At 46.6% G+C, this 24524-nt stretch overlaps 1 long non-coding RNA gene across 1 annotated transcript; it reads left to right on the top strand.

Moving 5' to 3' along the window:
* The first annotated feature begins 2541 nt into the window (after nucleotides 1-2541).
* Nucleotides 2542-8731, top strand: LOC310757471. The gene is made up of 3 exons (XR_014545241.1): nucleotides 2542-2681; nucleotides 4194-4341; nucleotides 8104-8731. It is a non-coding gene; the product is annotated as an uncharacterized lncRNA (long non-coding RNA).
* The last annotated feature ends 15793 nt before the right edge of the window (nucleotides 8732-24524 follow it).

The following is a 24524-nucleotide window of genomic DNA, read 5'->3' as shown; positions in this document are numbered from 1 at the left end:
TATGTTTTGGACTCTTCATGTTGCCATGGCAAAGGTCAGGAATGAATTGCAGTTGTGGTCCAAAATGTCTCAAGGGCACCACTTTGGGGAAGGGTCTCATGCACCATGCGGAGCCTGAGAGAACAGCACGGACCTTGTCTGGCATCCAGGTGGGTCTCTCTGAAGAGTTCTCTCATCTGGGTTTCGCCATAGAAAAGGCCCCATTCAGCAGCCACCTGCCTAACTTCAGCAGAGATCCAGAGAAGTGCTTCTCATCTGACAGGTGGATTCACTTAATTTTAGTAGTATACTCATGCTGGTCCCAATCTAGCACCAGGGCAGAAAATTCAGCCTTCACGTAATGCATGGGCCAGGTTGTTTTTCAAGCATTAAAAAAAAAAGAGGGGGGAGAGATGCATTCCTCCTTTGGAGACGGAGCCACAAATGAGGGCATGGCAGAGGTGGAATGAGATTCACATTCTGTTCACTACCCACCAGACTGCAGACATTCAGTTCTGATGCAAGGTGTTTTGTTCTCAGGGAAATCAGGTGTCACGATATCAGCACAGAGGGGAAGCAGGAAGCATCATTTGATTGCTGTTGCTTAGTGATGGCCGAGGCTGGGAAAGGGAGTTCGGATGTCCCTGGAGGAGAATTTGCTAGGTGCTGATATAGAGAGGCAGCGACTGGGCATTCTGCATGCAGGTCACCTGGGAAATGGTCAAAGGTTGCTTGTCAGAGATGCAACTTCTCAGGCCTGGAGCTTTTGGCTGTTCTCCAGGCACAACACCCAGATGCCAGGGAAATGCAATGGCTCAATCAATAAAATAATGGAAAGGAAAGGCAGATAGGCTAGCCCACGAGAGACTTATGCATATGTGAAGTGTGTGGACAAATGAAGATATCTGTGTGTCTGTAGTTTTGTATGTGCACAGTGAATTAATGTGTGTGTGTGATCCTGCTGGATGGGTTGGGTATCATCATCATCATCATTAATAAGTGGCATAGCCACTTAGTAAATTTGTCCTTATACTTGGCAATGGTCTCTGTTGTCACTAGACAACAACAGCGCTAATTGTATGGGGAAATCAATATTTTGTGGTCTCCACAATCAAAACCAGTAGGACATAGCTGACTTCACCCAGTAAGCATGACGCTGTCAAGGGGCCGAGAAAGAGCAGCAATGACGGTACAGTGCTGTGCTCTAATTTTGCATTATACCACACGCAGCCATGGCAGCCATGTTGAGTCATGCCTGACACCCCAAGGCAGCTGTTTTGTGAATGGCACCTACAGCACTTTCCTCAAAAAATCCAAATCTGCTGACCAGTCCCAAAAAGACTGGTGACCCCTGGTCTAGCATAACACATACTCTGGGAAGGCAGCATTTGGGAGAAACTAAACTGTGCATTGACAGTAAAGAAGCCCCGCCCCAATACTGTGGCCATTGCATTTTAATTAAAAAACACCTGGAGATGTTGTCACAATAGGAAGTAGTTTGTTTTGTTTGTTTGTTTGTTTGTTTGTTTTAAACAGAAGCCTCTGCTCTATACTAAGATGGCAGCCACCGACGCCTTAAGGTGGGCTCACCCTTGAGTGAGAAAGCTCTAAGCCCATGGTCCCAACTGGGGCGCACACACCATAGGGGGGCAATTTGATTCTAGGGGGGGCAATTTGAGAATGAGTTATGGACAGTTAATGGCATTTTAGGCTTCCTTCATGTGAATAGGAATTCATGTTTTGTATAATAAGAATTATATGTGGGGGTAGGGGGAGAGAGAGATCAGGATGTTAGAGAACCACTGCTAAGCTTTTTGAGGGAGATAGAACCAGTCACCGTCTGAAACCAGTCACCGCCATCGACCCAATTGGCATGTTTGAACTTTGTCCACGGTGGTGGCGGAGGGAAACCTGCAGAGCACCTGAAACGGAGGGCGCTCCTAGCCAGGATCCTTCGAGGGCAGAAGAGATGCCGAAGCAATTGCCCTGAACTGCTGCACTTGCCATTCTGCCCGCAGCACCACGCCTCGCCTCGCCGGCAAATCCTTTTCTCACGCGCTGGGTGTAGCCGCCCAGGCTTCGGTCCCGTTTGCCTCGCCCACACCAGGATTTGAATAACACCTTCGGCTCGCCGGTGCGTACGTGTGCGAGGCAGAGGCGGTGGCGGGGGGAAGGCGGCGGGCAGGAGGAGCGGTCTCCAAATAATTCTGCTCGCCCGCCTGTCTCTGCGCCCGGTGCAGGTCTCCGGAGCGCAGGAGGGAGAGAGGGCCTTCCGCATCCTCCCCAAAAGCATGTCTGGACTGGGGAGCGGCGGCTGAATCAGGAAAGTGCCGCGAAGGAAAGTGAAATGGACCCGCCCTGGGTGTGAGATTAGGATCAGGGCGCGATTAAGCAGGCATTCATGGCGAGGGTCAGCGCTAAGTCTTTGTAATCTTCGCCGAGTCCCAAAGGCCTTTCCCCGCTTCCCTTCCCTCCCTCGCCTCCCACCTCTGGTCACATGCACCCGCACGCAGACACGCTCGAGTGGATGACTAAACGGCTCGGAGCACGGGGAAAGCAGACGCTTCAGAAACTCCCTGCTGCTGCTGCTTTGGCTCTGTGGGCAAAACACCTCATACAATGCCCGAGCTGTGCTTTCGCCCAGAGCGGCTCTTCAGCAGCTGCAGACTGTGCCCTAAACTTTCTGGTTTCCAGATCACAGGGTGAGCTCGCTCTGCTGCAGCTGTAAAATGGACATATTTTTGTTTCTCCCTACCTACGTTATGCTGGCTTGGGGGAGGGAGGAGTAGTGTCTGTTTGATGGTGGGTATGTAGCCACATACCCATGGGTATATAGCCACATGGTGGGTATGTAGCCACATACCCACCACCAGGGACACGGGTGGCGCTGTGGGTTAAGCCACAGAGCCTAGGACTTGCCGATCAGAAGGTCGGCGGTTCAAATCCTTGCGACGGGGTGAGCTCCCGTCACTCGGTCCCTGCTCCTGCCAACCTAGCAGTTCGAAAGCATGTCAAAGTGCAAGTAGATAAATAGGTCCCGCTCCGGTGGAAAGGTAAACGGCGTTTCCGTGCGCTGCTCTGGTTCGCCAGAAGCGGCTTAGTCATGCTGGCCACATGAGCTGGAAGCTGTACGCCGGCTCCCTCGGCCAATAAAGCGAGATGAGCGCCGCAACCCCAGAGTCGGCCACGACTGGACCTAATGGTCAGGGGTCCCTTTACCTTTATGTAGCCACATTATACAATTAAAGCACTATGGTGCCGCTTTAAACAATCATGGCTTCCCTCAAGGGATCCTGGGAACTGTAGCTCATTTATAGCTGTCAACCTTCCCTTTTTTTGCGGGAAATTCCCTTATTCCAGCGCCGTTTCCCGCTGCTATCCCGGATTGTTAGATATCCCGTAGACTGTCCCCAGGACAGGTGAGGCTGCTGATCCCTTATTTTCAAATCTGAAAGTTGACAGCTATGAGCTCGTTAATGGCGCGGAGAGTTGTAGGAGATCCCTGTTCACCTTACAGAGCTTCAGTTCCCAAAGGTTCCCGGGAAAGAGGGATCCAGCACATAATAGTTGCGGCTCCCCCAAGGCCCCACACCCAGCTCAACCAAACCAGTCGCACGCGCCAGAACTAAGCTTACCATATTTCAAAAAGTAAAATTCCTGACACCCGCACCCAAATTGTTGGGCTTTTTCCCCGGGAACAAACCCAAATGGCTGAGCTTTTTTTGGGAAACCTCCCCCCAAAATAATGGTTTTAAAGCTTTTTGAGCTGTTTCCGCTGCTTTTTCTATCGTGTTGCCATACATTCCTGACATTTTGCCAATTCAGCAAACAAAACCCTGACGCCATTTTTAGACCCCAAAACCAGGACATGTCAGGAATTTTTCTGACTGTGGCAAGCCTACCCAAAATCCACTTCTGAGGGATTCACTGTTAAACCACTCTGAAAATTGTACATCTTTGAGAGGTAATGAAGGTGTCAGGCAAGCCTCCTTGGGGAGAGCATTCCACAAATAAGGAGCCACCACAGGAAAGGCCCATTCCTGTGTTGCCATTCGCCAGACCTCTCGTGAGGGAGGCACCCAAGGAATGGTGAAAGATGGTGAGTGCAAGTTGAAGTTCACAGTGAGGTCTCTTTGCAAATGCCTGCCATTGTAGTTCATAGCCCGTTATCCAAATTTCTGATCAGGCAATTGCTTTGATGTGCTCCATCCTAGAGCTGAAAAGGACTTCAACACCTTTCAGAGATTTCACAAAGGCTTGATCATGAGATGTTCATGCAACCGCTTCTTCAGGACCTCCCATGAAAGAAATTCTATTTTCCCAGTGTTTACACCTGTTGACATTCACTGGATTTTTGTCCAAGTAAGTGTGGTTATGATAAGATATGCCAGAAGCATTTCTTGATACCCAACCTAAGCAATTAAATTACATAGATAAATCTCCCTACAATTTAACCTTTTGGCATGCAGATGTTTCAGCTTCAATGTGAGAACATTACGTTTCCCAACAGCCAAACAAACAAATTATGATTTCTGGGCAATCTTCCCACAAACCAGGACAAGCAAAGCTCGCATAACCTTGAGTGACTATTGTGGGCATCTAGGGGACAATGTCTGTGACACCACAAAGACACAAGATCTATTACAGGCATATTTCATCATATAACAGGTCTTGGCATTTTAAAACTTTCTTTTGGTTTCTTTTTTTAAAGCAGTTTTTAGACCTGCAAAAGTTGAGCAACCTTTAAAAAACACACACAAACACTACATAGCTATCCAGATAGAGTGAGTATTTATTTTTAAATTTTTAATTTGCTTCCTTTCTTTGAAGGACAGGTGTGTCAAAAGCAGTGAGCAGGCTCCCTCCCTCCATCTCTCAAATCAAAGCTCTCTCCACCCAGTAGATCTGCAAATTTAACATGCAACTGCACTGACTCCATTCATGCAGCATGACATTGCTGGCAATAATCACCCTCCCTTCACACAGAAGATCACACAGATCTTCTGAATCAATAAAGAGGGGCATCTGTAGCCAATCTGACCTGTGGTTTAAAAAAAAAAACAAAAAAAATTTCTGAGCTTGGTTATCAGTCTAAACAGTTAGCTCAGCATAAACAAAACCCATCTACCGTATTTTTCCATGTATAACACGCCCCCCAAGATAACTGAAAATCGCTCACCCGTCTGAACAACATTTGAAAAAGCACGCGAGGCAGAAGCCACCAATTGTCTGACCGCTCACCACCAGCAGCAGCCAATCGCCCACCCAAATGCCGCTGCAGCAGCCAATCGACAACAGCCCTTGCCGAAGCCCACAATCACCTGCACTATCGCCGCTGACAATCTCCTGCTCGCAGCAGCAAACAACCCCCTGTCCCCCCCCTGCACTATCTGTGTATAAAACGAGCCCAGTTTTTAAAGATTATTTTAACATAAAACTCGTCTTATACACAGAAAAGTACAGTATTCTAAAATACTGGCTTAGTGGGACTTTCTTCTAATCAGAAATGTGCAGGATGGTAGTGTAATTTAAGTGGGCACATTTGCCAGGGTAATGCCCCCCATTGGAAGGTTTGTGCGATGTATCCCATTTCAAGAGTTAGTATACACAACAGGCTTGTAGGATTTACTGCTAACATATAAGACGATATACTACAATCTTAAAGCTGTACTTACACATTTATGTGCTATTGGTTTCAGCTGTTCGGTGGATAGTTGAGTCGATCACCCCTAACAGCCCAGTGTCTTCATATTGTGGGGGGGGGGGTGCGGTTTGCTGTGCATCCTTATGGCCAACAAATAATGCTACTCAGGGTGAGAGCGTGGGGGTGAAAAGCATGAAGTTGCGAGAGTCGGTTGGCAGAGTGAGGCCCCTTTGGGGTAAGGGACAAAGGGTGTGAGTGGGCTTCCTCTGGGTGAGAACTGTTGCTAAAAAACATTTGATTGGTCTTTTTTTTTTTTTTACCCAGGAATTTGGTTAAATTGGAAATTCTAATTGTTGTCCTCACTGCTGTTTAGTTTTGTTTGACCATTGGGAAATAGTTACCGTATTTTTTTGCACCATAACACTCACTTTTTTCCTCCTAGAAAGTAAGGGGAAATGTCTGTGCGTGTTATGGAGGGAATGCCTACGGGTGGCATGCCTACGGATTTTCCTCCTATAAAAACTATGTGCATGTTATGGTCGGGTGTGTGTTATAGAGCGAAAAAGATGGTAATTTATGCTATTTATTGGAATTTTTTTAAAATGGGATTCTGCACTTTTTGCATATTGTTTCCTTTTTCTGTATATTTTTATTGTTAGTTTATTTCATTGTTCCCAGCTCTGGGGTTGACATATTAAATGAAGAGCAGTTTGATCACTGTTGTCATCAAAAGGCTTAACCGGGGGGGGGGGGATAGCTTGTGAAGTGGGACAATCAGTGTACAAATCTTTTCTGGTATGGAACAAGAATAAAGCTGAGAACTCCTGACCTACTTTTGGTTTCAGTGCTCTGATCTTGGGAATCTTAGTAGGGAAGGATGTGGTTGAGCAGCAAATGAGTGTTTTAAAAATAATAATAGAACAAGAAAACTCTGAGATTGAACCCCAGCACCATCTCTACAGTTGTGGGCAAAATCATGCCCAGACTTGTTTCTGGTACTAAGGAAACAAAGAGAGCATAGGTCTTCTTGGCAATATTCCCGACTCTGAGCTGTCTGCACAATAGACTCCTTGTTGCAATCCTTCAAGTGTCATGTGCGTCTTGCTCCAAAACTCCCTTGGAGGCTGGCTGGGCAATCTATATGACAATTCATATGCCTAAATACCTTGTACCAGCCACATTTAGATATATATGCCGTGTCAGACCATTGGCATGCTTCAAAGCATAACAGACTCTATACCAACAATAATTTTTTTAACTCACGAAGGCTTCTGCAATTCTTTGCATTTTAATCTGTTGCAGTTGGATGACATTATTAAAAAAATAAATTCTTTGCCCACCTAGATTTATTGCATTATTAAAAAAAGAAAGAAACTGAACTATTAAGCAATTTAAAGGTTGCAGATCAGTTATGCCAGATATAGACCAGCATTTACTGGCTTGTCTATAGATACTACTCTATTGGAAATATTCCTATGGTTTTGACCCTATTCATGTTTACATAAAAGTAAACTGTTTGGAACTCTATACCACCCGCTTTAAGCTGGGCAGTCTTTGGTCAATAAAGTGCTTAAATGCCATGGTACAATCTTCACCTGCCCCAGCTGCAACAAAACATGCCTCTCCCATATCAGTCTCTACAGCCACAGGTGATGCTGTAAACTCTCCAATGGCTTGCCTTCACCCCTGAAGGTGCCCTCTTCCATTGTCTCCCAAGGCAGACAGATGCCAACAACTGCCTAGAAATCAGCTGGACTCCCCCCCCCCGCCCCATGTAAACGGGTTGTATTCAGTGTTGGCTTTGAGCTAGCTTCATGGAACCTCCCCATGCTCTGCAGCCTTGAAAAAAAAAAAAAGTTGCTCCTGAAGGCTAGGGGAGCCTCCAGAGCATTATGGGATACAGAGCAGAAGGTTGCAGCAGGTAAGAGCATCGCAGGAAAACTGGATGTCCCACCTTGTATGAGCAGAAACACTTTCTGCTAGTGCAAAACCACCATTGGATACAAGCTAATGAAATCGTAAGCCTGTTGCTTGGGTCCATTATAGATATAAAGGTAAAGGGGCCCTTGACCATTAGGTCCAGTCGTGACCAACTCTGGGGTTGCGGCGCTCATCTCGCTTTATTGGCTGAGGGAGCCGGCGTACAGCTTCCGGCTCATGTGGCCAGCATGACTAAACCGCTTCTGGTGAACCAGAGCAGCGCACAGAAACACCGTTTACCTTCCCACCAGAGCGGTACCTATTTATCTACTTCCACTTTGACGTGCTTTCGAACTGCTAGGTTGGCAGGAGCAGGGACCAAGCAACGGGAGCTCACTTTGTCACGGGGATTCGAACCGCCGACCTTCTGATCGGCAAGTCCTAGGCTCTGTGGTTTAACCCACAGCGCCACCTGCATCCCTCCATTATAGTTACTTCCAGATAAATACTTCCAGATAAAGGACTTGCACTGACGATTTCTGTGTTTTCATAATAACTAGCATCATCCGTCACGGGGATCAATGAAGCTGGCAGAGTCCAAAAGTGAGGGTGGGTGGAAATAAACATGTTGCAAGCATCTTTTGTCTTCAAAATCCCTTGGGCTCAGGTGACTCGGTTCAGCTCCCTTGTAAGCTGTGTGCTACTGTTTCACAAAGTAGGTGGTTTAATTTACAGAGCATGCAAAGGATGCCCTCGCCCTTCCCATGTTCCTGTCAGCAGGGAAGTCCTGGCATGTGATTCTCACATGCAAAGCAGTTGCTGGTCTTCGGTGGCAACATGCGGTGCGCATTGCTCTCGGGCAGCAAAAGGCCGCCTGCAACATGCGGCCAAATATTTTCCACCCCAAGGCAGCTGAGCTTTTCGCCTCCCTGTGATTAATTCTGCCCACTCTTACAGGCATTATTCTCCCAGCCGAGGAGGAATGGGAGACTCCCTTCTCCTAGTCTCACTATTGAGCAATCGGAGCCCCTCCCACCAGCTCTGTGTATGTACTGTCTTTACACTAAGATTCAGCCACATGGGCATAAAACTATAAGGAAAAATAAAGCTTTTGCTTTAAAAAAAAAACTGATCTAAACGTAGGCATGTTTACTCAGATGTAAGCCCCACTGTGTTCATTGGGGCTAGTCCCTATTAAGTGTGCTTGGGGCCCCCTGCAGACCAGTGGTTTATTCCAGCTTCATACAAGAAGCACAAGGGCTGCTGTTGTTGCTTTCATAGAATCATAGAGTTGGAAGGGACCCTGGGGATCATCTAGTCCAACCCCCTGCAGTGCAGGAATATGGTACTGTCCCTTACAGGGATCGAACCTGCAACATTGGTATTTTCAGCACCATACCCTTAACCATTCTGCAGCACGTTCTTGCCACAGTAACAGTGCATTGGTGGGGATTTCTCCAGGTTCATTCATTGTTCTACGATGCCTCCCCGATGCCGCCACATTATTATTGTCCGGAGGGGCTACTGTGCAATGAAAGCAGAAGGAAAATAAACCAGGACGTTTGTGGTATAAAAATTGATGAGATGTCAGCAGGAAGTTGCAGTGAATGAAGCATAGAATCATAGAGCTGGCAGGGACCCTAATCCAATCCACTGCAATGCAGGACTCTCAGCTGACGCTTCCATGACAGATGGATGCTCTGCATCTAACCCATGGGTCAGCAAAGTAAGGCCCAGGGGCTGGATCCAGCCCAGTTGCCTTCTGGATCCGGCCCATGGACAGTCTGGGAATCGCCGCGTGGATCGCCATGAATCTGATTCTGATCGTTTGGGCTGCGCCATTCCTCCCCCTCCCTCCCTCCTCCTGGCTTCTCCCTGCCCTGCCTAGAGGAGGAAGGGGGCTGGCCTTTGATTGGTGCCAGCACCAGCAGCAGCGTGATCGCTCAAGCAGCTGCCATTTAAAGCAGCCCCTCTCCAGAGCCCTTTTGTGTGCCACTCATCATCTCTACGCCACTCCCTCCATAAGGTCTGAGGGACAGTGGACCAGGCCCCTGCTGAAAAATTTTGCCGACCCCTGATCTAACCTCTGCTTGAAAGCCTCCAAGGAAGGACAGTTCGCCACCTTCTGAGGGAATCTGCAGTGTGACCACCCCAAAACTTTTGCAGGCTCAAAAATATTGAATGTGTGGAGCATGTACCAGTCCACCCCTGGTAGCATCATTTGCACAAGCCTCCACAAATGCACAATAAAAAAAGATGTCCAGAGAGGCCCTAGGATTGCAGCCTTGGTTAGAATTTCATTGGCATACCTCCCTTTGGTTAACTCCTACAAGAAAGCATTCATTAATGAGTAATTTGCAGTGAGTCACACACAAGAGGAGACGGGCCATAGTTCAGTGGCAGAGCACATGATTTGCCTGAAAAAAGATCCCACCAGATTCAGCCCCTGGCATCTGACCCCTGTCTGAACTTCCGAAGAGCTGTTGACAGTTGTTTTAGAGAGGTCCATGTTGAGCAAGATGGGCCAATGGTCTGACTCAGCATAAGAAAAGTTTCCTTTGAGAAAATATTTAAGATCAAACACCCCAAAAACATCAACAGCAGTAAAGAAATGGCATCAGTGTGTCAAGGCTTGTGCTAGTGTATCACAAACACCACATAGTCTATGTGCATATACACCATTGAGTTCACTCTCAGGGGACTCAGTAGGGCTTACTTTTGAGTAAATGCACACAGAACAGGGATTTAGGAATAAAAACATCCTTGGGAGGGTATTTTCTGGACAATATTTCTAACATGGTACTGGACTTTGAGATTCTGAAAATGAGAAGGTTTCAGGAATGAGCTGGTTGCTAACAGCAATTTTATGAATTTATTAGATCCTAATTTGAAAGCAGAAGTCTCTGCCAAAGTCATATTGAAATAAGGGACTGTAGTTGTACATAGTTGTACACTGTTGTTTATAGATGCATCTGAGAATAGGCTCCAGTGTAGGAGAGAATGTAATCCTATGCAAAAAGGTAAAGGTAAAGGGACCCCTGACCATTTGGTCCAGTTGTGACCGACTCTGGAGTTGCAGCACTCATCTCGCTTTATTGGCCAAGGGAGCTGGCAAACAGCTTCCGGGTCATGTGGCCAGCATGACTAAGCCGCTTCTGGTGAACCAGAGCAGCGCATGGAAACGCCGTTTACCTTCCCGCCGGAGCGGTACCTATTTATCTACTTGCACTTTGACGTGCTTTCGAACTGCTAGGTTGGCAGGAGCTGGGACCGAGCAACGGGAGCTCACCCCGTTGCGGGGTTTCGAACCGCCAACCTTCTGATCGGCAAGTCCTAGGCTCTGTGGTTTAACCCACAGTGCCACCCGCAAGCCCCACAGTAAGTCTTACAGAATATGGCAAGGTTTACTTCTGAGTAAGCATGTCTAGAATTGGATTGCGGGGCTGCAATCCTATGCACAGAAGCAAGATGCATTGTACATGGTGGTATTTACTTTCAAGTAAGCATGCAGAAGATTGGCTACATGTGGAAGTCTATGTTCAATGGCATTTAGCTTGTGATCTTGTGTACATCTACTTGGAAGTAAATCCCACTGAACATAACTATTTTTATTACGGTTTATTAAATTTGAATACTGCCCTTCATTCGAAAATCACAGGGTGGTTCATAACATAAAAAACACAATATAAAAACCACAAAATGCATAATAAAATAAGAACAACAACAAACCAATAATCCCCCCCTCCCACAACACATTTAAAAGGGCATTGGATGTCAATCAGCCAGAGGCCTGGTTATAGGGAAACATTTTCGCCTGGCGCTTAAAGATATGCAATGATGGCCCCAGGAGAGCCTCCCTGGCTTATTGACAAACCAGGTATGGGGAACCTTTGGTCGTCCAGATTTTGCTGAAGTACCATTCCCATCGTCCCCAGTCACTGGCCATGCTTGTTGGGGCTGATGGGAGTTGTAGTTCAGCAACCTCTGGAGGCAGTACCAGAGGAAGAGGGGAGGAGGGGGTAGGGTGCCACGGTTGGCACTGAAGCTGCAGGGCTGGCTTGCAGGGTGCCCCAGCTGCCTCCCGCTCGACCACTCTCCAGCAGAGGGGGAGGTGGCGGACAGGTTGCCCCAGCTCTTCCTATCCAGTAGTCTGCCAGAACCGCCCATGGCAGCTAGCTCTGCCCCCCGGTGCCTGGCACCTGAGCAGCTAGCTACACTGCTGTCTGGAGGGCCAAAGACCATGGTGCTGATAATGCCAAAGTCGCAGGTTCGACCCCCATAATGGGCAGCTGCATATTCCTGCATTGCAGGGGGTTGGACTAGAGGATCCTCCGCTACCCTTCCATCTCTACAATTCAATGATTTGATGAATGCACAAAAATTGCTGTAAATTCACCTACAGGTGTAGGGCAGGCCTCGTTGCTCCTTTGCAGGGTTTTGTTGACTTCTTTGTTTTCTTATCGGCCTCACAACGTAATCTTGAAACTTATTATATAGAGGTTCTTGGGTGGCAGAGCTCAGGGGCGGAACATCTGTTCTGGGTGAGGAGGGGTTCCCAGGTGCATTTCCGAGCATCTCCAGGTAGGTGTGGGAAAGTCCGCCGTCTGAAATCCTGGAAAGCTGCTGGCAAGACCTTGTAGAAACAATACCAATCTAGACGGATTTATGGTCTGACTCAGTACAAGGTAGCTTCCCGAGTTCCTATGAACCTGCCTGGAAGTGTTGCGCGATCAGCTTAGTCTGTTACTCTAGCCCTGATTTCGCTGTTTGCTTGACACAAAACAAATATACCTTTTACCTTTGTCAATGGTCATGACAAGTAGGAAGAGAGTAGGGAACACACGTCCCTCTCTCCCTCTTCCTCTCTCTCTCTCCATCCTCCCTCTGCCCCACCTACTCGCCACAGATCAGCCTACACAATCCAGACCATAGGATGCCACGTGCAAAAACCATGCTGGGGAATTGCACCATAACGTAAGTTTGCTTTGCATCTTTGCCACTCCGGGAGAACATCCTCATTAGCTGCTGCAGAGCTGTCCCAGCTCCCTTGCATCTCTTATGCCAAAGCAGAGAAAAGGCTGTGCGGCACCAATCCTGTCTCACACGTGGCAGGAGCACAGCACGCAACTGCTGCCCTCCCACCTCCCACGGCTGCCACCTGTCCCAATGATGCCTGTTGTAAAAGTGCTGCATTGTGCAGGGAAGGAGGAGCACACAGGGCAGCGTAAGGGAGCGGTCAGCCTAAGGCAATTTTCTGCTTAGATTAGATTGACTTGGCTCTGGTGCCACATACAGTTCTCTCTCCCTTCTTTTTGGATGTTTGCCCTGTGCTAGAGATAGGTATCTTCAACTTAGAAATCAATGGCACCGTCTCATCATCCTGATCCTGGGCCCTTCCACATCTCCTGCCATTCCTCCCTGTACTTCCCTGGCCCTGATGCACCTCATGTAATGTCTGCAGGATGCGGCTGGGTGTCCCCAGCAGGGCCAGCTACAAAACAAAACAATACCTGCCCCATAGATGGCTTGGCCATGCTATCCTGAGGGATAGCTCACGAGACTCTTAATTTCAGTGTTGTGGGTTCAAGCCCCACATTGGGCAAAAAGATCCCTGCATTGCATTGCAGGGGGCTGGAGAAGATGATCCTCATAGTCCCTTCAAACTCTACGATTCTGTGAGTCTGTTAAAAGAGAACAGAGCCCTTGAGAGGGCTGGAGAGGTTCCCAAGATCACGCTATTGGAAGTTCCCCTTTTCTTTCTTTCCCCTGCCAAGCATTTCACAAGGAAAGAAAGTCAGGGAGCAGTTCCTGTCTGCCAGACAATCCCCTGGGGAGTTGTGATGATGCAAGAAAGGAATGGTTTCAGGTCTCCTCTTCCCTTTTCTTTTTAAGGGGGCGGGGAGGGGGGAAGGATTGATTGCTAGAAAAAGAGGGAAGAACTCAGCTGGACTCAGTGCTCTCTCTGGTTTTTTGAGGGGTCTTTCCATGCAGCAGCTTTCTAACCTTTTCAGTGAATGAATTTGGCTGGTCTCTTTTTAAGACTTCCCCAAATCCTTTCCTAAGGGAGAAAGGACAAGAAGATGAGTTTTCATGTCACATCAACCCTGGCACGACGCGCTCTCTCTCTGGTGCCACATACAGTTCTCTCTCCCTTCTTTTTGGATGTTTGCCCTGTGCTAGAGATAGGTATCTTCAACTTAGAAATCAATGGCACCGTCAATGGCGCTCTCTCTCTCTCTCTCTCTCTCTCTCTCATACACACACACACACACAAAAAAAACCACACACACACACACACACGTACCCTTCCTTCTCACCTCCTCACATGCTGTAAGATATATTCCTCCACCCTTCAGAGTGCAACCCAGTTTCCCCTTATGTAACACCCGGAGAAAATTCGCAAGCATCTGTAAAGGTGCAATTACCATTAGGCGTGCCTTTCGACAATCAGCACAAACATTTGAAGTGGGCATTATCGTGGCTCCTTCAGGCAGGTGGAGATGTGGGGTACGTAAGTTGTAAACATCAATGCTGTTGAGCTGTTACATCACCAATGAGGATGATCTAGAATTACATAACGGGTGTTGTTTTCTCTTGTCCACGTTCAGATTCTGTGACCTTTCCCCGACTGAAATTACTGGAGAAGATCGTGATCGGTGCCATGCGCTGAGACTTCGTCCCACTTTACAGCTGGGTGCTGTGCAGGGTGTTTAGAGCGGGGGGGGGGGGAGGGATTGCAGTTCCTATGACCACATGTTGCAGAGCCTGGAGTTGCCATGGATACTGTGCTTCTCAGGATTTTGCCACTTGTTGGCAGTCACACTTGCTCAATAAAGCAAAACCAACAGATGTCATGACACCACCAGAGGGCTATATATCTCACCAGCTCATTGTGTGTGGTAGCTGCTTTCTTCCCCCTCTCACTCCAGATGCCTGCTTTCCTGCATTTTACCCCTAGTGAAATAGTCATAGAAGAAAGAGTTCAGTGTACTTTCTCAGATCTGTAGCATGAAGCAGCATTGTAACCCTTCCAGACATGTGCGCTGGGCAACAGTGCACCAAAATGTGACTGCTGAGCGCATCCACATCATACATGTAAAAGTCTCTTGTTCCACTTAAAACAGTTGTGACTTCTCCCCCCAAAGAATTCTGGGAAATGTCGCTTGCGAACAGCCTCCTAACGATTCTCAGCTTCCTTTACAAACTACAGTTTCCAGGATTCTTTTGGGGCAAAGCCATGACCCGTAAAGTGGAATTAAAGTGCTTAAAATGTATGTTGTGGGTGTGACACACATGGAAGTTCCCCACTTGACCATTCCAGTAGGGTCAAAAGATAAGAAAACCAGGTATGGCAAAAGAAGAAGAAGAAAGAAATGGCTCAGGAGAAGCAAATGTATTAATGAGAACTTACCCACTGAATTGTAGCTTTACCTTTTCAAAGCCTGCACTCTTGCATTTGCATGTGCACACAGAAGACTCTCCACACTAGTGATGTGTCTACTTCCTTGCTACTGCTGGCTTCTTCTTCCTTCTTCTTCTTCTTCTTCTTCTTCTTCTTTGGCGATCACTCGTAGCTGAGTAAGATTGTCTTCCATAAACACGGTTTTAAAAGTGAGTCCGTAAGAGACTATGGAGGCCAGTTCTGCATCCACACATCCTTCCACAGTGGGGGACATAGGTTTCTGGGCGGGAGTTGATCACGGTGAGGTTTTGCCAAGTGTGCCTTCCTCTTAGTGTGTTTCTCCCTTTCATCCTGAGTTTGGGGGTCTTCAAAACCCATGACACCTTTGGTAAAGGCAATGGAGCTGGGAGGAGGGGAAGAGAGAAAACAATGCTTGGGAGGACTGGAGCAGGTTCCCTGGTCTGGATCAGCCACCCCTTATGTAATATATTGCACATGACTAGAAAGCTTGAGACTGTGGTGGAGGAGGGTTTTATTTGTTTGCTAATAGTAGGGTAATAGTATCTGAACTGTAATTGGCATAGCTGTCTATGCCCCATTGTTGCTTTATATGGTCTAATCTGTTATGAATGTTTATTTCCCTCTTAAATACCCAATTAACAGTCCACACACCTCTTTATTCTGAAGTAGAAGAGTCCCCTGAAGTGACTATCCTATACCATTTACATGTAATAAAGTAGTCGTGTGAAAATTCCCCAAGGTGTTTGAACATACCCCAAATACCACATTTGCAGGACATGGGACTTGAGATTTAACAATGCAGAGCTGCTTTCACAAAACTACTCTGCCATGGAAGTGCCACCTCAAAAATTGCCACATGCCTGAAAATAGCTAGTTGGAAAATACGAATAGGAAAACCCTGCCCAGTTATTACCACACTTCGGATATTTGTTCATGTGAGCTGCAATCTTGTTTTCATTTGCTCAGGAGCAAATCCCTTTGCTTTTGATTTGACTTACTCCCATGTAGCTCTGTGTGGGACTGAGCCATGCACGAAGGGAGTTAACAAAATATTTCAAAGTGGAGGCTAAATACAAAAATACAGGAAACAATTTATACTGTGCCAACCCCATCAAACACACTGTGGCTTAGTTGGGAACAGGAATATCGGAAGTTGCCTTAAACTGAGTCAGACCATTGGTCCATATCTCAGTATGGTCTGCACTAACTGCCAGTAGCTCCCCAGAGGTTTTAGGCTAGGTTCTCTCCCGGCCTTACCTAGAGATGCCAGAGATTGAACTCAAAAGACCTCCTGCATGCAAGGTAGATGATCCGACACTGAACTACTGCCTCTCCCTTGAATAAACACGCATAGGATTGCACTGTAAAACCATCAAGGCCTAGTGGTGAAATGCGATGACTCAGGATTCTCCTTTCTTTATACTTCTGCTTCTCCAAAGGCATCACAGGTGAATTAGCTTCTCAAACCTCATTTCCATTAAACAGCACTCTGGGTAAGCTGCAGGCAGCCAAGGCTGGACACGTAAGAACATTTAACATTAGATCTTTTCCTTTTAAAAAAACAAAACAAAAATAAAAAACAGAACCTTGAGCAGTACAACTTTGGAAACCATAGTTTAACATCCAGTTAATTTTAAACACATTGAAGCATTGTTCACAATTGCTGCAGAAGCATCATGACACTGAATTTTCTCTCACACCTCTGTAGGCAGAGCAAGCTATGGAAACGTTCCCAGCCTCAAGGATGTGTTTCAAGAGTGCTCTCAACCTCCAGGAATGAGAACAGTGTGATACTGTATTTCATCTTCCTGGGGTCCTCAGGAGTTCCTTTTAGGTTTCACTACTCAGAATCAGATTGCTATTTAAACAGCCCATGGGATAGTTAAGTCATCTGAGGTGATGTGGCACTGAAGTCAATAGCCACCTCTTTCCAACTTTATTTCATTTAACTCTGACTCCTACAGTAGAGCTCACCTTTTACTGGTGTGACTAGTCTCCAGTAAAATTTTGCTCGGTGATTTTGTATTATTATTATTATTTTGTTTTTTAAAAACTTCTGCTTGTTTCCAGTTGCTTTTATGCCTTATTATTCCACCTTGTCAAGTTGCTTTGAGACTTTTTATTACATAGTGTGAATGATAAATGCAAATAACAACAACAATGCAGCAACCCTGCTTTCCAGGGCAAATGCATATGAACATCCCCAAACCCACAGCTGGGGAAGGTCTTGACAAAGATGTCAAGGAGATAAATAACTATAGAACCTTTAGAAGACATCCGAAGGCAGCCCTTTATAGGGAAGTTTTTAATGTTTAATGTTTTTAATATTCGATTGGGAGCCACCCAGAGTGGCTGGGGAAACCCAGCCAGATGGGTGGAGTATAAATAAATTAGTAGTAGTAGTAGTAGCAGCAGCAGTGGTACTGTAGTATGTTTTTGTATACGTTGGAAGCTGCCCAGAGTGGCTAGGGTAACCCAGTCAGATGGGTGGGGTACTACTACTACTACTACATTATTGGAACCAACCATTTGCTTTAAACAAACACACACACACACACACACACACAGTTATCCTTGAAACTCTCAAACCTGTGCAGTTTCCACCTAAGCCAATGAAATGCCATGCACGCGAAAGGTTACATAATTGGTACAAAATGGGTGAGTTGTCACTTCAAAAATTATCAGTAACAATTGCCACCATAAAAAGCTTCTGGGGCATTTAGTATAGGCAATACTAGCTACAAAATGGAAAGCACAATGGAAAAGTAGGCATGTTGTGTCAGAGACACATTCTAACACTTAAAACCTCTGGCAGATGCATTGTAACAGCTGCATGGGAAGAATTGTAATATGCAAAGCTCTTCCTGCCAGGAAGATCCGGTGATGAGGACAGTTTCATCTGTTGAAATCCTGCCTGTCCTACAACTGATGGTAGAAGCATAGATTATTATAATCATATAATAATAATAATAACAACAGTGGCATGACAAGCTATGGGAGCCAATTCTTTTCCCAGACTAGCATTAGCATAAAGTTAAATGGCAAACAATCAGTTAGCAGCGAGAAAGAGCTAGATTTGACTCGGAACTTAGCCAAAAATCGTGACATTTCATGCAAACTGAAGCCAAAGGGCTGGCTGGGTTGTTCTGATGAGGCTGTGATATTCAGCCTCTTCCCACCAACTCTTTGTCCTGCCTGACTCATACATTCTTCTGCAATCAGCACACTGCTTCTATTGCCTCAGCCATGCACGAGAATGTTCCATGGACAGTTTCACTTTGGCTCTCTCACCCTAGAATTCCTTTGCCTCCTTCCTGCCCTCTCAAATCTCAATTTCCTTCATCCACCCACTCCTCAGGCCCCTGGTTTTCAGTCTCCTGAGCCCCCTGCCCTGTAATGGACTCTGTTCTCATTCAGCTTTCTACACTTCAGGGGCGGAGGAAGGGGGGTGCGGTGGGGGCAGTTCGCCCTGGGTGTCACCACTGAGGGGGGTAACAAAATGGCGGACAGCACTCACTGCAGGGCCTGCAGCGCGCCAGAGCCATGCGTCTCTCCTGGGAGTGACGCAGTGGCTTGAGCACCCGCAGCCTCTGCACTGCCCCAAATGGTCCACCCGCTGTCTCCCCCTCAGCTGTAGGGCGGCTGAGTGGAAGGAGGCAGGCAGACTCCTCAGAGGCCCCACAGAGCGTCCTGCCCTGGCTCACCCTGCCCCGCGGGCAGTTGGGCACAGGGCATGCACGCTGCCTCAGGCGCCCGATCGGCTTGCTCCACCGTTGCTACACACTAGGCTTAACATTTATGTCTATTTAGCATTCCATTTCTGTATACACTCCACCCCCTTTTCCTCTGGGTCCTCCCTTCCAGGCCTTTGCTTTCCCAACTCCCTGTCATCATCCCTCTTTGTGCCAGGTCTTATCTATCCTTCCTTTCTTCAAATTCCTCCTCCTTAACCCACTGCCTGATCTACCCCTCCCAGTCTCTTAACCTCCCTGCCCTCTACCATTTCGGCTGCCTTCCATAAACATGCACACTTGGACACATCGAGCCTTTGATTAAATTGAAGACTGTGTTTCTAGCCCTCATGGTTGTAAAATAAAACTTCAAAATGTTCCCTTTCTGGAGCAGAACCCAGTTGCTTTGTAGCACATGAGCCCCCAAGATGCTCAAATTGTGAAGCCATATGTTTTCTGTATGACTGGGAAAACCTTGGGTGTCACCATGTCAGGATTAGACTGCGCCAAATCATTTCTTATAAGATGTCTCTCCTGGCCATTCTTTCGGTCTATTGTTTCAAGTGACTGAAGCTACTCCCAACATTATTTTGGCATAGGATTTTAGAGATTTAAAAAAATGTGAAAAGAAATGTGAGTGAATGTGAGTTGTTGTGGTTTTATTCCATGCTGGCAAAGTGTTGGAAAATATGGAGCCAAAATATTGCATCAAGGTGAAATCCCAGAATGAAAGCTAGCACTTTAAATCAAACGCATACAGCAGTCCTAGGCTAGAAGAGAAGGAGGGAAATGGACCCAGCCCCCCAACAACAGAGTAGCATTGCGTGATTGCTGCAATCAGTGAAGGGGATAAAGGATATCTCTCAAATGCAGAGACTTAAAAGCTGCTTCTCAAAGCCCCAGCAGTTCAGCGGAAATCTTTGAAAGTTCCGGTAAGTTTCCATCCAAACAGCTACAAAGAGCACAGTTTTCCATGATAGAGTGGAAGATTGCTTCAGCTTCCAAGCAAAACCCAGAGGGAATCGCCACCTTCCCTCTCCTCTGCACTTGCTGCAAGAAGTTCCTGAGTCATCCCAGCCAGATGTAGCATTAAAGAAGCCCCGCAGGCAAAACAGTGTGAGTGGGCCTGCTGATGTGTACAGCGTAGGTAGCATGTGAATCCTGCCACAGCAAGCAGCTCTCTTAAGAAGAAAATCAATCTATGCAAAAAGGGTTCGCTTTTCCAGCAAACTCTTGCTCAATAAAGCTCCGCGTGCTGAGGTTACAGCCAGGGAGTAGGTGTCAAGAGGGATATGCTCTCATGCCCTGGAGTACCTTCTTATTCTGGCTCAGAGTGCATCTATAAGGGCAATTCTGGATTATTATTTTTACACGCCACCCCAATCTCCAAGCGGTGAGAGATTGCAGGGGGTTACAGCAGTGGTGTCTTTAGGTTGTATGGTTTCATCTGCACGTATATGTATAATGTGAGCATAGGATGGAGGTCTCACAGAGCAACTTCTTTGGCTATGCTAATCATGGTGCTTAACTAGTCGGCCAAAGCCACTACCTAGACAAAAGAACTGGTTCTGCAAGCTTCCTCTCACACATTCTACCTCCACAGATACATGTTCCAAATAATTGGAAGGGACTCAGAACACCATCCAGACTGACCCCCTAAACTCACAGAATCATAGAATTGGAAGGGATTTCAACTAAAGCACCCATGGCAGGTGTCCATCCAACCTCTGCATAAAAACCTCCAGTGAAAGAGAGTCCACCACATCTGGTGGGAGTTTATTCCATTGTCAGACAGCTCTCACTAATGTTTAATCTGCTTAATCTCTAGACCAGTGTTTCTCAACCAGGGGCCATATGGCCCTCTGGGGGCCCCCAGAATATTCCAAGAGGTGGAAATCGTGTAAGGGAGGAGGCACGGTACGAGACTAGAGGGCCACAGAGGGAAGTGAGAAGTGAAGAAAACAGAGAAGAAAAAAAAGAAATTGATGTTTCTTTGCAAGAAGCGCTCATAGAGCTACAGAGCGACATAGCAGCCAAAGTAACTTTCAGTCAAGAAAAACACCATTTTTGGATAAAGAGTACAATATCTAAAAAGTTTCCACAGCTTTGGGATAAAGCAAAATTGTTTTTCATGGCATTTCCTAACTTCATATTTGGTAGAATAGGGTTTTCAGTCATGTGAATTACTAACTCAGCCTAACGCAGAATTGCCTTAACATAATGGACAGAGGTGATCTTTGGTTATCCCTCACAGCAGTAGAACCACATATTAAAAAAGCTTGTTTCTGGTCATCAAGCACAAGGGTCACATTGATCGAGGAATACTTAAAAATCCATTGAATAAAAGGTAATAATAAATTGAAATAAATCTCTCTTCATACTTATTGACATTCAATCATTAAGGCTGAAATCCTAATCCCATTTACCTAGTCTAGAGATTGTAGCGGTCTTTCAAATTCATGACGCAGTATAGAAAACAATGACATTATAAAACAAAAGAGAGAAATGTCTTAATATTTTCCTTCTGGTTTATCTAATAAGACCCAATGTTATTCTTTCAACTTTTTTCCCCCTATAGTCTGATGCTTACTTTGAGATTTTCGGGATTCAGGCATCACTGAAGTTTCTTTCCATACCTACCTTATTTATTGTCTTGATGTTGCACTAGTGAATACAACACTCTTATAACCATCAAAAAGGCTCTTGGTATGGTATTGCCTCATTAAGGATTAGATGTCAAGAATAGAAATAAGACATAACTCTCCTATAAGCGTCTCAAAAACATATTAGCATTGTGTGTAGGATGGTCCCTCTGGCCAAAGGGAAAAGAATGGCTGTTGAAATACAACATAAGGTCACCTGCATTTTCTACAATAAGGTAAGGAACATGTGAGCTTTTGTTATTTACAGATCAGTCAGTATTTTGAAGCAAATAGAAAATGTAATAAAAAAGGAAGATCAAGGAAGTTGTATTCTAAGAAGAATGTTCTTCAAAAGGCAGACAAGGTTGTGTTTTGCAAGGTGTGTTCATTGTTGACCCTTGAGAGACGTGTAATACCTTAAATAGCAGGCACTTGCTTTTGTCACACTGAGCTGTAGCCTGCTCCCACTCCCCACCCGCAAATAACTCAGAGTAAAACACTGCTTGTTAAACAATAAAAAAATACAAGGTAAATGTTAGTCATGGGAGATAAATCCTGAGAACTGCCTCCTCTAAAACCTAAGACCTGATTCTTAATTCCTTTGGCAGCTGATAACCTCATGAATAGGAAAGATTGTGTGGAGCATCACATGGCCTTGGCCTGCTAGCTTAGGGATCTCATCAGCAGGAGGGAGAAAGGGAAGGCAATGGACTGCACCCTTGCACTTATTATGAGTCGCTCCCCACATCCCATACACAACTGTCCACATTTGAATGTTCTGTATATGTCTGTCAGCAGCTACTTAACTAGGGACCCATAGCTGTGTGCCCAGTTGCCCCCTGTGGCAAACCAGTGTTTCCCAACCGGGGGCCATATGGCCCCCTGGGGGACAGGATATTCCAAGGGGGTCACAGGTGAAAATTTGCGTAAATGGAGGGACCAGCACGAGGCTAGGGGGCCACAGAGGGAAGTGGGGGGGGGGGTCATGAAAAACAGCAACCCCTGATGGGCTGGCTATCTGCTTGATCAATCACAAGCAAGTAAGGGGGCGTCCCACCAGGGCCTAGTGCTCCTTTTTGCCACGTGCGTTTTCTTGGGGAAGTCCTGGGTTGTTTCCAGCAGGAGAGGGAGATCGCCGAGGCTCCCATTTTGACTGGTAGAGCCAGTGATCTAGAACCCCCAGGTCAGGTGGCAATGGGTAGGGTTGGGCGAGCTCAGAGCTGCTTGTTGCTGCCGCCAGTGGTGGGCCCAGTGGAAGCCTAGGCCTGGCTCTGCAATCCACCAAGGTCGTCTGGTGCTGCTGACTCACATCTAGTAAATAATGAAGTGTCTACTCAGAAGAAAGTTGCACTGAGTTCAGTGGGCCTTATTCCCAGGTAAGGGAGTGTCGGGCTATGATGTTTTATCTAAGCAGCCAGGGCTTCTCTGGATGACAAGATCTTTTTGCACCTGTTCAGTGAGGAGCACTTGTGTTTTAAAATTCCCCCATGCATACAGAACTCCCTGTGCGCCTTTTGGACTGTATCTGTAGGATTCCCCCTCTGTGTCAAATAACTGGGGTCAAATAAGTGTTGTTTACTTTTTATAATACATGGAAGATGGATCTCCCTTGGGAGGTTCTGGACTCTCCTTCCTTGGAGGTTTTTAAGCAGAGGTTGGGTGGACATCTGTCATGGATGCTTTTGCTGAGTTTCCTACATTGTAGGGGGTTGCACTAGGGGGTCCTTTCCAGCTCTATTATTCTATGTTTTTCTGCTTTAAGAATATTTCATTATGTTCCTATCATTTTAATAATTAATAAATAATAATAATAATAATAATAATAATAATAATAATTTTTATTTATACCCCGCCCTCCCCAGCCAAGGCCGGGCTCAGAGCGGCTTACAAGCAATAATAAAAACAAGTTGAATGATTACAACTTAAAAACAAAATTAAAATACAACATTAAAATATTTAAACATTAAAATATTAAAATGTAGCCTCATCGCAGGAGGAGAAGGAAAAGAAAAAAGAAAGAGAGGGAGGGCTCCAAGCCAAAGGCCAGGCAGAACAACTCTGTCTTACAGGCCCTGCGGAAAGAAATCAGATCCTGCAGGGCCCTGGTCTCATGAGGCAGAGCGTTCCACCAATTTTATGTAATTGTATTTTGTTCAAATTATAAAATTATAAAGAAAATGTTCTATTTACAAACAAAACATTCAAATAGCCACCTTTCTACCGGTAGGACGGTATGGGCATAACCAGGATTTTTGTTAGAGGGGCAGGCTTTTGTTACTGGGGACAGAACCTCATATTTGTATTTATTTGGGGGGGTGCAGTTGTCCCCTGTCCCCCCCTTGACTATGCCCATGGGGGGCACAGGAAGGAAACAAAGTCAGAAGGGGGCCCTGGCCATAAAAAGATTGGGAAACACTATGATAAACTACCACAGCTACAGGTTAACTACAGGCTCACATATACCGTATTTTTTGTCCCATAGGACGCTCCGTCCTATAGGACGCACCTAGTTTTTTTGGGGGGAAATAAAGGAATTTTTTCCCCTTTATTTCCCCCCCAAAACCAGGTCGGGGAAACTGAACCAGGTCGAGGAACAGCGGGATGGCGGTGCTGCACCTCCCTGCTGTCCCCCAAGCTTGTGGGGCTGGCCGATGTCTGCCCGACACGCGGGGCGCTCTGCTTCAGCGCGCCCTGCCCGCCGGGCGGCAGGCTGCTATCCGCAGCGTGGAGAGCCCTGCGGGGTACTCCTACAGGACTCCCCACGTTGCAGATGTCTGCCCGGCGCGAGGGGCGCTCTGCTTCAGGGCGCTAGGGAACTCCCGCAGGGCTGCCTAGGCTGCGGATGTGTTCCCGAAGCGCCGGGCGCTCTGCTTTCAGCGCGCCCGGCACTCCGGGAAGCAGGCTGCTATCCGCAACCTAGACAGCCCTGCGGGAACTCCCGCAGGGCTGCCTAGGCTGCGGATGTCTTCCTGAAGCCTGGAGAGCGAGAGGGGTCGGTGCGCACCAAGCTTCAGCGAAAGCCTGCATTCGCCCCATAGGATGCACCCAGATTTCCCCTTCATTTTTGGAGGGGAAAAAGTGCGTCCTATAGGGCGAAAAATACGGTATACTATTTGGCCTGATCCACCCAAGGGCTATACAGGCTTCAAGTCCAGGCTTGGACTTTGCATGGCAATAGTAGTCTA

The sequence above is a fragment of the Podarcis filfolensis genome (assembly GCF_964270895.1).
Source record: "Podarcis filfolensis genome assembly, chromosome: 2".
In the NCBI taxonomy this organism is placed as follows: Eukaryota; Metazoa; Chordata; class Lepidosauria; order Squamata; family Lacertidae; genus Podarcis; species Podarcis filfolensis.
The sequence above is the reverse complement of the archived record's forward strand: the minus strand, read 5'-3'. Positions and strand labels throughout refer to the sequence as shown.